This window comes from Barbus barbus (genome assembly GCF_936440315.1).
Source record: "Barbus barbus genome assembly, chromosome: 1".
NCBI lineage: Eukaryota > Metazoa > Chordata > Actinopteri > Cypriniformes > Cyprinidae > Barbus > Barbus barbus.
This window is the reverse complement of record NC_136729.1, coordinates 12070245-12086793: the sequence shown is the minus strand read 5'-3', so window position 1 is coordinate 12086793 and position 16549 is coordinate 12070245.

The following is a 16549-nucleotide window of genomic DNA, read 5'->3' as shown; positions in this document are numbered from 1 at the left end:
TAAGCACTCTCTTCCACCTTCAATACCACGACTGAGGTGAGACCCTTGAGCAAGGCACTGAACCCTCAACTGCTCCCCGGGCGCCGCAGCATTGGCTGCCCACAGGTTTGTGTTCACGGTGTGTGTGTGTTCACTGCTGTGTGTGTGCACTTGGGTTAAATGCAGAGCACAAATTCTGAGAATGGGTCACCATACTTGGCCACACTTCACTTCACTTCACTCACTTCACTTCACTTTATGTATATGACACAAACTGAACATTCCTATACATTCTTTCCATACCTGTACACAAAGCTCAGTACCAGTGGTGGTCCTGGCTAACTTGGTTACTTAATATTATTCAGTTATTTAAAGAAAAGTTTTTTTTTCTTCAGTCCTGTCTTACAGTATCTCATCTGGTGGTACATTCTAGACATGTAAATGGATTCCACAGCATTTTACACAATGCCTTTTAACAAACACTAATCATGCAACTTAATTGTCAAAAATGCAAATCAAATAAAACTAATTTTGTGATGTTGAATTCATCACCATCCTTCCCATCTAACCTGATATGTACTGTACCTCTGGTACTTCTGACAGAAAGAAAACAAAAAAACAATAAATAAATAAATAAACAACAACAACAACAACAACAACATGTCAGTTAATAGTTTTATGCCTGAAATGATCATATTCAAATGCTGCTGGAACTGAGCGCCCAATTATATTCAGTTTAGAGGTTTCAGAAGAACTGATGTAAACACTAATCACTCATGCTGCTGGAACTGAGCACCCAATTATATTCAGACCTAAGGCACTCTTCTCTGCTATTGACTCCGTGCTCAGTCCCCCTGTCATCATTTTTCCTGATTCTTCCGTATCACTGTGTGAACAATTTTGTACATTTTTTAACGAGAAATCCTTTCAATTAAGATCTAACTTGCCCTTGGGGAACTCGGCCCAACCTGTGAGATCAAGTGGTCAAGTGCTATGGAATAACTTTCAGCCTGTTTCCTTTGAATTCTGTAAAGGCATTGTTGAACGTTTAAGACCAACTTCGTCTTCTCAAGATATTATTCCATCTAGATTTTTAAAACAGATTTTCAATATCATTGGACACGATCTTCTATCAATCTTTAATACTAGTTTAACTACTGGGGTTGTTCCTGACTGCTTAAAAACAGCTACAGTAACTCCATTATTAAAGAGGCCTAATCTTGATTCTTCAAATTTTAATAATTTCAGGCCTATATCAAATTTGCCATTTCTTTCAAAGATCCTTGAGAAAATTGTGTTGACTCAGCTACAGTCCCATTTGATGTCAAATAATATTCTTGAAAAATTCCAATCGGGTTTTAAGTCTCAACACAGCACGGAAACTGCACTTCTAAAAGTTGTAAATGATATTTTAATAGAAACAGATAAAGGGAATGCTGTAGCTTTGGTGCTTCTAGACTTAAGCTCTGCATTTGATATGGTTGACCACACGATCTTGATTTCAAGGTTGGAGAGTTGTGTTGGGTTACAAGGAAAGGTATTGAAATGGTTTCAATCTTTCTTAGCAAACAGAAGTTTTAGTGTCTCCATTGGCCAACATAGTTCGTCCTCACACCCACTTGTCTGTGGGGTGCCTCAGGGCTCAATTCTTGCCCCAGTTTTATTTTCTATATTCATGCTACCAATGGGTGCTATCTTTGAGAAATATGGAGTGTCCTTCCACTTATATGCGGATGATACTCAGTTGTACTTTCCCTTGAAACACAAAAGTAAAGAATTTTTAGGACCTCTGTTGAATTGTTTAAACGAATTGCAAATATGGCTAAAGCAGAATCTTTTAGTGTTAAACGAGAACAAAACTGAAATCATTCTGTTTGGTTTAAAGTCATATGAAGACTGTGCCCTTCACTTTGGTCATCTCTCTTCCTACCTTACACCCTGTGCCAAAAATCTTGGTGTTCTTTTTGACTGTAACCTGGGTTTTGAGAAACAAATTACCGCAGTGGTCAAATCAAGTTTCTTCCACTTACAGCGTTTATCCAAAATTAAATCCTTACTCTCTGTAAAACAGTTTGAACAGATTATTCACTTGTTTGTTTTATCTCGTTTAGACTATTGTAATTCACTATACTATGGTATAAGTCAGTCTTCTATAATGCGTCTGCAGATGGTCCAAAACGCTGCTGCAAGATTAATGACAGGCAGACGAAGGTTCGATCACATCTCGCCCATTCTCATTTCACTAAACTGGTTACCAGTTAAATTTAGAATTATCTTTAAAATTTTAATTTTTGTTTTTAAATCTCTGCATAATCTCGCCCCGTCCTATCTTTCTGAGGCAATTTCTACCTATAAACCTAACAGATCCCTAAGATCCAGTAACCTTGGTCTCCTCTCTGTTCCTAGATCGAGGCTTCGCTGCAGAGGTGATCGAGCCTTTGCTGTTGCTGGCCCCACTCTGTGGAACAATTTACCAGCTTCTATTAGAGCTGCGCCCTCCTTGCCGGTTTTTAAGTGGCAGCTTAAAAACCATCTTCTGTCAATAGCTTTTACATAGCCTTGTCAATTGTATTGTTATATTGTGTTGTGATGTACTTTGGTTTTATATTTGTTGTATTTTTAGCTGTACTGTACAGCACTTTGGATCAACTGGTAGTTGTGTGAAAGTGCTCTATAAATAAAAAGAAAGAAAGAAAGAAAGAAAGAAAAGTTAAATGTACATTGTTTCTGTTTGTGTGTGTGTGCTTTTTAACTTGAGTCTGCATTCTTCTATTACTCATTTAGTTCCTTAAACTCAGACTAAAAAAAAAACATATAGTCAGTGTATGTCTTGATTTCCAGAAAAAAGATTCTTAAAACAAGATGAATTCAGACAAGAGTCAAAATTTGTGTTTAAATTGTATAGAAATACTGTATCTTTTTTCCCACTTGATTTAGGCATAAAACTAAATAAATCTAAATGTATTATTTGTTATTTTCAGTAGTCATTTTTTTCAGTGCATTTGTGTATGTCAAATGTTAATTTACTTATATGAAAATTATAGTCAATAAAAACTTGAGCCAAATTATCTTTAACATAATTTTTGTTCTGCAGGTGGTGATTTTACTATGGTTGAATAGATAGATGGCTTTGTAGAAATAAATGTACACGGTGAGCTGGAATCATAAATGTTTTTGCATAAGATAGTAAATATAGACTTTGTATAATGTATAGTACCAACTTGATGCATAGTACTGTATTATGACATACCTTTATATTTCAAAACAACAACAAAGTTTTTGTTGACATACCTAAAGAGTGACTTACTCTGTTAATTTTTTCTTGTTTTGTGGGAACTGCTAAGACGAAAAACAAAAATCACATATACAGTGATATACATATAAACTTCTCAAACATATAAGATTAAAAAACAACATGGAATAAAACCAAAAGGCAAGACAATCTGCTTTGGTAAAATGATTAATTTATCAGATATTGATAAGTTAATGAATTATACAGCATATACTGTATGACAAACTACTCAGTCACAACCCTCAAAGATCTAATATTTCTTGTATTCCAGTTTGAATACAGGAGATAAATCACCAATATCTAATGAATTTGACTATGGACCCACATCAGATGACCTCAATGATGCAATGGTTTTCATTTGATTTTTACTTTTACCTCTAGCCCTCTTTTTTCTCTATGTGTCTCATAGTGTCAGTACTTAAATTAATCAGAAAGGTTAGCATAACCAGAATCTAACCTTCCTAGAACAAGGTGCTAAGCCTGTCTCTGAAGGCTCTACTTGGCAAGGACATTAACAGGTGACAATAATAGTGCCTCTTCTCAGAGCCTATCCTTCCGCAGTTTTATTGTGTATTATTATGTGTTATATTTAGTGCAAACACTTTAGGTGTCAACAGTGTTGTCTCGCACCAGTGTGTCACCCAAACTTTAGACATTTGTATATCTATTAAGAATCAATATCTTGTCTGTCTAATGTGCTCTTTTAGTTTAAGAGCTTTGCTGTTTTTCCTACACCTGCTGAAGGCATTTTTCCACACTGTCTTAAGTTGCGATCACATTAGTGACATTTTAGTGAGAAATTGCAACATCATGTCTGTTGTCAACATCAAAGAGATGTCGCTTTCAAAGCAAGCAGCTTGAACACGAGTGAGATCTTGATGGGTAAATGTTTCGCCCTCCTGTGAAACTCCTGATCGCACTGATACCTAATGGTGTGATTGGAATTTAAAAATTCGCCAAGCAATGGTTAAAGTGACCGCAACTTTACTCTGTCCTTGGTCGCTGGTGTTCCTCCTGCTTTTTATGCACTTGATAAGTTTGGAACTGCCACATCTATCACCACCAGCATTTTATGCTTCTTGAACATGATCACAATTTTGGGCTGGGTGCTTATTGTCCAAATCTAAATATATATATTTGATTTCATTTCACAAAAGTAGCCAGGGCACACTGTTCAACCTGAATTTACATCTAACCTGCAGTCCATCTCATTTATCATGAAGCAGGTTATTTAAAGACTCCAGCTTTTAGTTTGTGTCTGCTGGTTTTCAAGCTGTCAATATGCATATTGCATGCACAAACTAAACTTACACATTTAAAATGTATTTTAAAATCCTTAGTTTTCCAAACTTCAATTAAAAATCTAATTTAAAAAAAGAGCATGATCTATTAATGTTTTCATAGGGAATGAATACAGGAAAGAATTGGTTTTATATGTTTAACAGCACTTTTAGTAGTTCTGCCAACAACATTTTCAGCCAAGCATTTTCTCCTTTGCACAGTAAGAGTGTGGTTATTGATTTCTGAGTCAACAGGGAGGGATTTACTGCCAGTGGTTGGAGAGAGCAGAGGTACAGTGGAACCTGTCCTCTCACTCAGGACACACTTATTAGGATATTCCATCTCTTGAGCCTCCAGTGACAGTTGACTTTGAGTGGAGGATAAGTTTGCATTCCGGCTCTGATTAAAAGAATTCATAGAGGCTTCAACACAGTTGACTGGGCATAAATCCAAATGATGGAACTGGATTGTACAATTCTAAAACGTATACAATGATTTGTTATTCTAAATCTTGTATGCTAATGCTATCTAAAATTCTAATTTGATTAAATTGGAATTCGCAAGGCATTCTAAATTCAATTCTGAATAGTTAATCCTTGACTATAATTCCCGACCATAAATATTGGACTATATTCAAAGGACAGGTGACATGATCTCGAGGCCTTGCAAGGAAATGGAGTGCTGCTAATCACTGGGATATTTTAATTCATTAGTTAAAATTACTCAGATGAGAGTAATCTTGTTAACATATCTATTAAAATGAAAATGTGCAAGAGATTGAGCCAACACAAGGGGTCAGCAGTCAGCTATGAGAGCAAGAGAGACATAAAAAAGAGAGAGAGAAATGGGGGCATAGAATATAGAAGGAAGGAATGACTCTTTAAATTACCCTTTGCTACCAAGCAGGGAGAGAGGGAAATACCATAACTCTCTCTCTCTCTCTTTCGCTCTCCCCTCCCAACAGACGTCTGGCATGTGACACTTTGGCCCAGCTACACCAGCTGACCGATCCGTGTGGCTAGAAATCCCAGGACACCCTTTGCAATCCCAGCCTGATCTTTAATAGCTGTCAGTGAAGACATCAAGGATGGAGAAGTTCTTTGTTTTGAGACTTTCCTTTTTTATATAGGAGTATTTGCGACATGAAACTGTGTCATTTTTGTCAACAAGGCAATGCCAGCTTGAATTTATCAAATCATTTGCTGAAGAAAGAAAATTTTCTACTATGGACATCAAATGAAGATTCTCTACCTACATAGCACTGGATATTGTCATTATTTTGGGACGTTTTTTGCCTTTTTGTGACTCGTTACTCTCAGCGCTTATTTATTGCCCCTTCACCAAATCATTTTAGGTAGCAATCCATACACAATACCCTATTTGCACCTGCAGGTAAGGATCAGCAACCAATTAATTATCGTAACACTATCCACAACAACCAGCATCCCATCATGTGTTGATTTCTAGACATCCTTCTGAAAGTTTTTTTGTGAATCTGGGACTCTGTATTCCCGTGGGTCGGTTTATTTGTGGATTTTAAGGTCTCTTTGGGGCCCAGAGCAGGTGTGAGTGCTACAGCAGCACATTTGCCCTCCGTTCAGCTTTTTAGGGCCGGAAGCATGATAAAGAGCAATAAGAAACTAAATTCCCAAGATGGCTCAACAGATGCTATCACAAGAAACAATGCCAACAAACAGGCCAATACCCTGGCTGTCTTCTCTCAACCGAATACCCCAAATAGGTAAGTGGAGATGTATTTTAAAATCAACCTATTAAACTGATTTTAAATCACTTGAGATTTCTTCATGGGTAGGAGCTGATCCAGATTCAGCGCTTAAGCGTTACTTGTGTCAGAAATTGTGTGGCTTGAAACGTTGGCTCTGACACAAACAGTTAAGAAATGTCATTTGTGTTTGTCTCCCCTCTTAAGCTGTTTAATTCACTAACCTGTCTGGATGTGAGATTTGTTGCGTTTTGCGTCCTGCTCATGTGCCTGTTTTATGTTGAAACTTTATGTTGACATTGAATCAATTGGCTTTCCAGAAATACAAGTTAGAAGAACAACTTTTCAAATGGGTTTCAGTGATTATTTACCTACACTGCAAAAAACATTACTTCTAAAAATCCTTAAAACAAGATAAATGTATTTAAATTATTATTGAGGCTTGTTTCCTTGATGTGTCTCAAGTGTATTTTGTCTTAATTTTCACTTGCTTTTGTAAATATAAAAAGTTTACAAAATTTATTAATGTTCAAGATACAGTCTATGAAAATAAGTCTTAATGTTTTACAGTGTTGCTCAGTAACGTGTATCTTGTTTTAATAATTATTACAGATTTTAACCGATAAACAAGGCGAAAGTATACTCATTAAAGTATATCATTTTCTGCTGTGTGGTTCTATCAAATGAATTAGCATTAATTTGAATAGGATTTGCAAAGTCTTTAAAAAGATTTTTGGCAATGTCACATCAAATCAAATTTGCTGATGAAGGCATCTGTAACCATAGTCTAGTCATGGCTGGTTTCATTCCTTTCGTGTGAGTCAATATCCCCTGATAGCAATAGTCTAATTATATAATCCATGTTGTATTCATTTATAATGGCCCTTAGACCAACTAGTATAAAAAACAAGTTGGTTTTCCGTTGCCTGCAGGGACCAGCACCTGTTGTGTCTGCAGTTTTCTATGCAAAGGAATGTCATTATCATGTATAAAATGCAGTGTTGAACCTTTTAACCCAACACGAGCTTTAGACAAGTCTGTAATATAATGCCAAAGTCAACCTATTGATTATTTATTATTTAATATATCTGAAGTACACTGTAGAAACTGTTACCTTTTTTTTTTAAATTTGCCATGAATTTGGTGAGATATTTAAGAAACCCTCCCTTTGTTCTTGCGAGCTTTATAGCTTTGCATTTGGGGCCTAGATTTATTCTCTCGATCACATGACTAGAGGATACTGTTGCTTACTTCATGTCGCATTCCTTTTGTCACTCAGCCCAGATTAACACAGGTTCAAATAACATTAAACCTACAGGATCTCCCACATTAAACTGAAAGACACAGTCAAAACAAACAAGAACCAACATTAATCTTCAAATAAATCTAGGTACTGTACATTTAGTATTTGCTATTAGGACAACTTTAAAAGTACCATGATTATGGACTAATTGTTTCTTTGGTATGTTCCCCTCCATCCCCAGCTGAACTGGTTGATGTAACCCACTAATTCTGTGGATGAAAGGATTTTGTTGTTCTCTCTCAAAGTCACATCATTTTCTCCTCACTTATTCTTTATGCGCTAACAATGGATCTTCCTCTGCTGTCTGAAGCAGTGACAATAAGTGCATTGATCTAACACAAACTAACTTTGATACTCTGTAGATTAGCAAACCAACATGTTTTAAATGATGAACAAATAAGGCTAACAACGTTCTGATTCTATTACCAAAAAAAATCATTTTCAATTTTGACTTCATTGTGTTTTTGAAATTAACTGTTGTCCTGTCAAAAGAATATTCAGGATTCAATACAAATTCACTCTATTGACAGCATTTGTGTTATAAAGTTGATTGCCACAAAAATAATTAATATTACATAACTAAATAAATAGCATTTACCCATATAATGAAGGGACAAGGTAGTAGATACTGTAATAAATAGACATCCACAAGACAAACATTATGTTTTTGTGCACAAGACATTATAGTGAAAATATGTGATATAACTACATGAACTATATGAAAAGGACTGTTTAAATGAGCATGACGCCATCCACAATCATATCATTAACGCATAACCAGATGTTCACTGCCTACAAAAGTTGTCTTACCTCAAAAAAGATAACTTAGACAACTTCCTTCCATCCATCTATCCATCCATCCGCTATACTTGCTTTAGGGCCATGGAGAGGGGCTGGAGCCTATACAACATAAATAATAATGATTTTTACTTAATAAGTCATGTAAGTGCTTTAACAAAAATACAAGCTTCATATATACACTTTCAACATTTTTAGGGGCCTTGCCCTGTTTACTTTCATAGTAACTGCATTAGTGTAACATGTAACTGTAACTTACAATTAGAGAAAACAGCACTGTGGGAAAGATTGTTGTTGCTAATCTGTGAGTTGTGCGTTTGACATTGACATTTGCACATAATGGTTGTGTGGGACTGTGGCGAGACTATCTGGAGAAGCCCACAATGTGTCCGCTGTGGTATTCTTGTAAATTCCATTACACTCAGAGTGAAATGCCATTTCCATCCCAACACACTATGACAGCTCATCTTTCATTTATAAATCATTTGGGTTTTTTTTCACTGTCCTCATCTGATGAATGATCAAATGATCGTCAAAATCTGAATTTTCATTATACTCATCTTGATAGCAAGCTAATTCTGAATTTAAAGATAATCATGACACATTCACAAAGCATGAGGCAAAGAACACAATGTCTTCCTGATGTCTGTCTGGATTACACTAGCACAATGTGCTGCTCGCTCCAAATAGACCCTTGAGCTGAAGGGCCAGTCATGTCAAGCAGCTGAATGTAAACTCAATAAAGGAGCTACACACAACGCATGATTGCACTCATAAATTCAGCACACAAAGGGTCATGACTTAAAATATGGTGAGCTAAACCATGCTGAATGATGACCTTCATCAGTCACCTGCTAGCTGACTATCAGTTTAGTTCTGATGAAATGCAAGCGAAGGAATCTTCCAAAAACAATTACATGGGCTGTAGTATTATAGAAGGTGACAATCTGCTGTCGCTTCCCTGTCATCTGAATGAGTCCGGTGATGTGGCTTGGAACACAAAGCTATGGTGATGATCCCATGGCTTGATGAAAGTCTGAACACAGTCTGAAACAGATTTATGTTTGTTTGTTCTGGAAGTAATCACAGCCACAGGCTTATGCCATTGATTGAACGTTGACACAGGAGATTATGGTTTCTTTCCTCTCTCCTCTCCCTCTTACAATTGCTATTCTATATATGTAATTCGAAATGGCATAAAAATGCCCAAACAATCATACTGTGAACTAAATGGCCAAATCTGTGGACCTCACACATAAACTTTAATAGTGCAAGCCTTTAAAACTGGAGGTTTATGAGGCAGTAAAGCCAACTAATTTACCCATAATGCCATACAAATAAGGTCTTGATGCAACACTGGTTTTCATCCTGCTGCAGAGTGCATATTTAAAGTGATTGCCATTTACGAGCGAGATGAGCATCATACCTATTTTAAAACCAATACAATAGCAATTAAAAAACAATTGTACACTACCAATCAAAAGTTTGGAATAATATATTTAATGTTGCTGAAAAAAAGTCTTTAATGGTTACCCAGGCTGTATTTATTTGATCACAAATACAGTAAACTTAATTTTGTGACGTATTTTACAATTTAAATAGCTGTTTTCTAATAACATTTATTTTTTTCCTCGTGAGGGCAAAGCAGAGTTTTTGCAACTATTACTCCAGTCTTCATTGTCACACGATCCTTCATAAATTCTTAATTATTCCAAACATTTGACCGGCTGTGTGTGTGTGTGTGTGGTAACTATTGGCTTAGAATTCTGAAAGGTACGAATTATTCAATTTACCAATATACCAAAAGGAAAATCAGCTGACATGAAGTCAAAGTGAAGATAAATATGGGAAGGAAAGTCTGACTACTGTGAATACCTTGGCAAGATTCACTGGCAGAATTAGACGTGTTAATCATAGTCTCAAGGCACTAGTTATTATCAGAAACTGAATACTAGAAAGTTTTATGTGGTTCCTTTTCACCTTTCACAGTGTAGAGAGTGACATTACCTTGTAACAACCAGCTTGGAAAAAAGTAACATCTTATCAGACTAAAAATGTATTTAAATACAGTATACACCTATATGCTATATCCTGTAGGATCCACAATATGCCCTTAGCACATGCTGGTATGACCTTGGCTTTTTTATCATATCTATATCTGGCCCCTTTACAAGATTTATGGGTTCCTCCTTCAGAAAGGTTACATATGTTTTGGATATGTTTTATGGGCATGCGTGATTGACAGTGATTGTGTGTGTGCATTTTAAGAGCTTGTGGCCCTAACAATACCACTACTACAATTACACATGTCGTCTTATAGTACAGGCATAAAAAATGTTTGCAAAGCATAAAAATGGTTATACGAGATGTTTGATGAATGTAACATTTTTAGTAGTAAAGGGCGAGTGATAGTTCCATTAATTGGCGAGAAACTCTTGAACACTGTGTAAGGTAAATCAGAGAAGCTCTGCTGATTTAAAGGGTGTCATGTCAACACAGCCAGTCCCAAACCTCAAGTGCAAATGCACGATGTTCACAGATTACCTATTGGACTATGCCTTGCTTACTACTGACAGCAAACTTATATTACTTTGACTACTGTTAAAACTGACTAACCTATAAAATATGAAATATACTGTATTATATTCAAATCAAAAACAGAGAAATTTCTTGAGAAATTTTATACAAACCACCATAGCTCAAAAAAATTGTAGTTTTCTCAAACACATGAACCTGGAACGAGGTTTCTTTGGAAGAAAAGGACAGCTGAAATGAGGAGCAAGCTGTTTTCAGTTGCAGCAGAAAAGATGGTGAACATATCTGAGGACACAGTTACCACAAAACGCCTCGCCAGCACAATTCTGAAATCACGGGTATGGGAGAAGGTTAAAGGGGTTGTGTTTGCATGAGGGTGTGTAAGTGTTTATCCGTGTGTGTCTGTACTCTGAAATAGAAGGTGTCAAGGTGCTGAAAGAACTCATTTCGGATGGGGTGACGAGACCAAAGCCCACTTGAACATCAACCAGCTCAGCTAACGGGCAGATATCCATAAGAAATCGTGCTGTGAGAGGATGTTCTTTCATACTAACAACCAAACCAAACATTAACATTAATTTTACATTAATATAACCATATATTTTTAACTGTAACTGGGGACCTCTGTGGGACGCCTAAGTTTACTTTACTATATTACAATTAAATCCTAATCTAATCAAGACAAACTATATATCGTTGGAAAGGTCTAAGACTCCTAAATAGATATTTGACCACTGTTTTTTGTTTTTAAAAATATGTAGGAAAAGTAATAGATTAATTTATGAAAAGAGTGCACCTGAAAAATCTACATAATATATGTTCTGACCTTTGTCACAAAAGGTCTTCTTCATTGCCTTTTTCTCTATCACACTTTAGAAATCATCAGAAATTATATATCAATTGAAAATTTATAATCTCAAAATTCTTCCTTTGAAAACCTTTTTAAAATCAGACATTGCATTACCATGAAAATGGAACATCAAAATCATGTTACAAAATGTTTTTGTTCATGAATTATAAAAATGTAAGTTTGGATTCTTCAATTTCACGTCTATCTTCAAAAATGTGAGTGACAGTTAAGGGGTTAAAGGAAAAGTTCACCCAAAAATGAAAATAAGATAATTTACTCATCCTCAGTTCATTCAAGATGTAGATGAGTTTGTTTCTTTATCTGAACAGATTTTTTTGCTCACCAATGGATCCTCTGCAGTGAATGGGTACCGTGAGAATGAGAGTCCAAACAGCTGATAAAACATCACAATAATCCACAAGTAATCCAATACAAGTACTCTATTCAATACTGTTATCTCCAGTGAAAAAGTCTGAACCAGGAGAGAAACATGCACAGATCAAGCCCAGTTTCCAAGTGAAAACAGTTCTAAACTAATATATTTGTGAAAGAAAACGGGATGGACTTTTTCACTGGAGTAAGTGTTAACATGGACTTGTATTGGCCAGACACGACAGTTTAAAGTTAAAGCGCCTTGTGATGGATTTGTTACATACAAACATGCAGCTTTTCACATCACAAGATGTTAATTGATGGACTTGAGTCATGTGGATTACTTGTGGATTATTGGGGTGTTTTTAATCAGCTGTTTGGACTCTTATTCAGACGGCACCCATTCACTGCTGACGATCCATTGGTGAGCAAGTGATGCAAAGCTAAATTTCTGCAAATCTGGTCCAATGAAGAAACAAAGTCATCTACATTTTGGATGGCATTAGAGTGAATTTTCTTGACTGAAGGAAGTGATTCATGATTCAAAAATCTTTTTGCAAATATTTGGGTAATCTAGTGAGATAACATTATTGTACTACCAAAATCTGCTTTTCATATTAAAATGTATAATGATAACCATCATAATACAATAGAAAGTCACTTGATCAATCAGAATGTGTTGCAGGTGCCCTGTCCATAAAACATGGCCAGTAGTCACATACAGATGGTGCACAGTGTTATACACACAAATACAAACAAAACGATAAACATAAATATTCTTAGACATGCAGCCATGCAGCTAATTATTTTATTTAAATAATAAACTAATCTATTTTCAATATAGTAAACAACAGAATGCACAATATATGATGTAAATTATCCTTTGGTCTGACAAGTAAACCTAGACGTCTAAAATAAGACCCAGTGGGTTACATGCAAACTGAAAATACTTGTAGCCTGAGCTCCATCTGTCATGAGGACATCATGTTATCGTGACCTTTTAAGAACTGAAGGGCTCCTGGGAGAATCTGTCCTGTAGCGCTGAGTGGTAGGTATTCCCCCAACCCCTGGAGGGGATTAATTCTTCTTATATTTAATTAGTTATCTGTTAACGGGACCCCTCACAGTCCATCTCATCTCATCTGCCCTGCCAGACAAGGACAAATGGTGTCATGCCAGCTGCCCATAACATAGGTACAGTATGTGCAAAGTTGTGTGCCACAATAATGCTTGAAGGGGACGGGATGAAAAGGCCGAACAGTTTATCTAACTCTCACCCTCTTGCTTAAAGTGCAAATTACACCTTTCATCATGTCTCTTTTTTTTCTGTCGCTCATGTCTGAGTGTTTGCAATATGGCTCTCTCTCTCTCTTTGTGCCCAAACTGTTATTGATTGAAATTGGCCCCTGGTGCTTGAATGATTTTGGTCTGTCACTATGCTGGACCTGGACATAAACCAGGGCCAATGAGAAAGATATGGAGAAGAAAAGAGGGACAAAGGAAAACTTAGATGAGTGTTAAGATTAGAAGCAAAGTAATATCCTCTTCTGTGTCTTTCACTGCAATTAACTGTTTAGTGCTGAGTCTCCCAAAAGCATTAAGCCCAAATAGATCACAGAAAACATTGGTGTCAATCACTTCTACAATCCACTTATAATGTTTCTGGGTAGCAGAACACGGACTCGTTCTCCTGGTTAACTGATCTCAAGTTCTGCCCAGTAGATTAGCATGTGGTCAAGCACAGTAAATACTCAGGGTGTGAGTTTGGGATTGCCAAACTGATGTGACAGACAGAGAATTTGATTCGTTTATGCTAAAAAAAAAAATGGCTTAATGAGCAAGCCATAACTGAGTAGCCTTACTAGCCGACATTACTGTTGAAATCAAATGTTTAAGGACGGCAAGGTTTTTTTAACTATTTTTGAAAGAAGTCTCTTTCGTGCTCAGCACGGCAACACTTGTTTGACCAATAATGCAATAAAAACAGTAATGTTGTGAAATATTATTGCAATTTACGTAACTGTAAATAAAATGTGGTTTATTCCCATGATGACAGTAATGATGCACATGATTCTTCAGAAATCATTTTTATATGCTGATTTTGTACTCAATGACATTTCTTACTTTAATCAATATTCAAAACAGTTGTTCTGCTTAATGATTTTTGTGGAGGCCGTGATACATTTTTTTATTATTATTATTATTTACAGAATTTATTTGAAATAGATCTTCATTTTTGTAACAATTTATAAGTATTTACTGTCACTTTTGATCATTTTATTGTGTCCTTGGCTTGTTGAATAATCATTTTAAAAATCTTACTGACCTCAAACTTTTGAATAGTAGTCTATACAGTATATCAGCAAGGAAAATGTGACGTGAAAAACAGGTTCACTCTCTCACAAAATCACAGCATGCTACTTTGGACTATTTAAAGGAGCCTCAGCTGAAATGATGGCCAAAGAGGGATCAGGGTGTTTCCTTACAGAACTGAAAAATACTAAATAAAATGACCCTGATTGGATAAGCAGTAATGTTCCATGGAAGCTAATGACTTTCTATTAAACTCTAAAATAAGATTTAGTCTATTGCTCATGTAAGACATTATGAGCTTGTATATTTTTAACATTAAACATTAAAAAAGCATCTAAAATAAACTGAACTGGAAATATTCGCAGACAGGAAAAGGAAGCATTGTTTATTCATATTTATTTATATCTAAATGTTTGGCAATGGCCAATGTAATGTTACATGATGTCATCACCAGGATTAAATAAAGTTGCTTGCCAGTTTTGATACTAAGCCAGAACACTTGGCATAAATTTCACCTAAACAGAATAACAGCTCTCTTATTACTCTTTCAATCATGACATTACCAGCTTCCCAAACCAAACTCGTTCTAAAGGTAAGAACTAGATGAGTTAGTTGAAGCTGAAAATCAACAATGTAGTCAATGCACTGTTTCTTGCGAATTATTATGGTAATGCATCAGTGATATGATACTAAATGTCCTCAAATAGTCTAATTAACAATCAAATAAATACACTTAAGAATAAGAATAGAAATCTAATTACTTTTTCTTTTAAGAAACTGTGGTGAGACAGTTGATGTGTAAAAGAAGGAGGTTTAGCTGCAGAAATTAGAGAGACATTAGTTTGCCAACATCTCTGACCTTGTGCGGAGGATTAAATGTCTAGAACATCAACATGCAGCAATTCTGAACTTCTGCATCTGTTTATGACTGGCATTTCTTAAAGGGAACCTGTACTTAAATAATTTGAGTATGTAAAAATATCATGAGTGAAAATATTTTTGAGTAAAAGCAAGTTGCTTTGTTTCATTCAAGTTCACAAAAGTGTTTATAAGGAGCCAGATGTATGATTTTGCAATGGAAATGTAACAGTTCTCTAGCAAAGTACAAATTCCACAAAACTAAGCCTAAATATAGCAATAAAGTACAATTATTAAAGTACTTACAGTTGCTTTGTTATACTCAAGGTGAACGATAAATAACCTCATCAGTCATGCAACATTAGACAACATTTAATGAGTTAAAATACATAAATATATAGCTTAACTGTTGTATGAGGGAAGTGAAATGTTTTAACCACTAGTCCAGTGCTTCCCAAACCTGTCCTGGAGGACCCCCTGGCCTGCACATTTTGGCTGTATCCGAAATCGCCCCCTATACCCTCAAATAGTGCACTATTTGAGGGAACGGCCATTTTAAGTGGTGTTCGAAACCTTAGTGGATGTTCTCCAGTGCACTCATTCAATCCCACAATGCACCGCAAAAACGAGTGTACAACCGATGTACACTCAACGGCTAGAGAATCCCCAGAATGCACTGTGAGAGTCGCGCGCCGAGTCAATTCCCGCGTCTCGCCAGAAGATGGCGCCCGCAGCTGAATCATCCATCCATTGATTTTAGAAGCGCTGGTCCACGGCGTAATACAGTGGAATACAACAAAGGTACAAAATTAATTGTAAATTGACTATTAGGGTTTATACATAATTTCCGTGACAGAGTTCAAGATAAATCCTTCAATCTTACTACTGGAGCTGCCCGTTTCAAATTATTATTTAACAGGAAGCAAATATGCAAAAGCGGCAGTCCTTCCGGTGCACTTAGTGTCCGAATTCACTCACTCGTTTTCATTCACTCCTTCAAGTACTATATGAGTGGACTAATGTAGGGAATAGTGAATGAGGGTATAGGGGGCGATTTCGGATACAGCCTTTGTATGTCTCCCTAATCAGACACACCCAATTTAGTTATTGAAGTCTCTACTAACGAGTTGATGAGTGGAATCAGGTGTGTTAGATAAGGGAGACATACAAAAGATGCAGGGCAGGGGGGCCTCTAGGACAGGTTTGGGAAGCACTGCACTAGTCTTTGCCTGACTGAAAAAGACT